Source organism: Buceros rhinoceros, unplaced genomic scaffold (assembly GCF_000710305.1).
Source record: "Buceros rhinoceros silvestris isolate BGI_N320 unplaced genomic scaffold, ASM71030v1 scaffold2736, whole genome shotgun sequence".
In the NCBI taxonomy this organism is placed as follows: Eukaryota; Metazoa; Chordata; class Aves; order Bucerotiformes; family Bucerotidae; genus Buceros; species Buceros rhinoceros.
This window is the reverse complement of record NW_010417908.1, coordinates 40,082-41,963: the sequence shown is the minus strand read 5'-3', so window position 1 is coordinate 41,963 and position 1,882 is coordinate 40,082.

Sequence of the window (1,882 nt, the reverse complement as noted above, 5' to 3'; positions counted from 1 at the left end):
CTCCGAGAGGCACGGCCGGTCCGCGGGGGAATGCTGTCGGGCTCTCCGGACACTCACTGCCTCAGCCGCTCCTTCCATCCGCTTCTCTGCATGGTCCAGTAGAGACACCCCTCTGCCCAAAGCGATCGAGTCCCAAAGGAAAGGAAAACCAAACACACAAGGGGTAGCACGTGGGTCTCGCCAGCAGCGCCTGGGAATGCTGCAGACACCCCAAAGCTGGGAGGGGTAGAGAAGGTCCAGTTCGTCCCCCAGCACCGGCTCTGCTGCATGCGGGTATGAGAGCGGTGTTGTCATCGGTGCCTCCATCCTCTACAACAGCATCTGGCCCAGGGATCTCAGCCCAGCTCAGAGGCACCAGCCCCCTGCCACACCCCCAAACCTTTCTTCCAATGTCCCCTGCCATCCCTGGCAACAGCCAGCCATGAAGAGAGGTTCTTCCTCAAGAAGAGGAGGGGGCTTTTCTCCAACCCAAGGGGTGCACAGGAGACCAGAGGGCTGTAAATCAGCCCCACCTTGGAGCTGCTACTTGGGCTGTTTCTGTTAACACGTCCACCCAAACCGAGGCAGCGGGGATAACAGCATTTCCACTGTAACACTCCCAGTCGGACACAAAACTCTGTGAATGAGATGCCACGCTGCCCGCGGAGCCATGGCAATGTCCCGGGGCCCAGGCGGGCACAGGAGCCGTTTGCCTCGGCTCCTGATGGGAGAGCAGAGCTGCTCTGGCATCCCTACCTGCAGGGCTGGTGGGAAGAGCCAAGGAACATTTGGGGCTGGATTTGCTGCCCCATCCCACTCTGCTGAGCGGCGCTGCCATCAAGGGGCATGTGTTTCTCACCATGAGCACAGGGGAGCCAGCAGCAGCCTGCACCTTCCGGCCTCCCCCTGCCTGCCTTTGTTATCCAGGAAACGGCGATCTTTCCACTGAGAAGTCCAAAGTGATCTGTATTTTATTTCCTACTTTCTTTCCCTTTCCAACACAATTTCAACTCCAAGCCTATGAAACAAAAGTATTTGCAATGAGGTCAAGGGGTGTTTTCTTAAGGGAGGAGTCAAGCAGCCTGGATAGCTTTTTCCTTCAGAAGACTTGTGAACATGTTGACAACTTGCATGGAGATGTCTCAGCCATGTACTTTTTGGGTCACTGGTCAACCTGAGCTCCGATTTGGGATGGTGGCTGCTAAGAAAGGTGCTGACAGGAAAAGAAATGCTTTAAATGCCGGGGAATTCCTCTGCCATGGTGTAGAGCAGTGACCTCAGTGCAGAAGAGAGATGTTCAGTAGTATTTGGCAAAGACTTCTTGCAATGTCGAGCCTCCTCAGGGAGTGGCTTGGTTCATGCCTATATCGGAAGAACCAGCTGCTGTGTTTTAAACGTGGTGAAATCCCCTCGCTACCAGAGCTCAGGTCACCCCTGGAACCGGGCTGTTTTCCTGCCCGAGGCCACGCACGAGACATCTGTGCCTGCCCAGACCATCGGGCTCAGTCCAGCCCGTCCCTCTGCCACCCACGTTCGCTGTCCCGTTTTGCCCAGTAACCAACCGAGCACCAAAACCTCCTGGGCAGGAGGTGTCCTGGCAGCTGAGCCCTGCGATGGCGGTTCCGCACCTGCCCAGCTGGAGCTGCCGAGGCCGACTGGCTTTATCTTGCTCCGACATCCCTTCGCCATGCTGCAGCGATCAGGCCAAGCACGTGGCGATGGCAGAAGGGAAAGCACGGCCAGCGGGCAGCGTGGCCCCCGCTGCTCTGTGCCTGCACTGCCAGGCTCGCACTGCAACAACGGGAGGTGCCAGAAAACCAGCCAGCAGAACCAGGGCTTGAGCTGCCGGAGCTGCTCTCAGCTTTCCCCAGAAAGCCGCCTGTGGCTCCCTGCCCACTCCCCC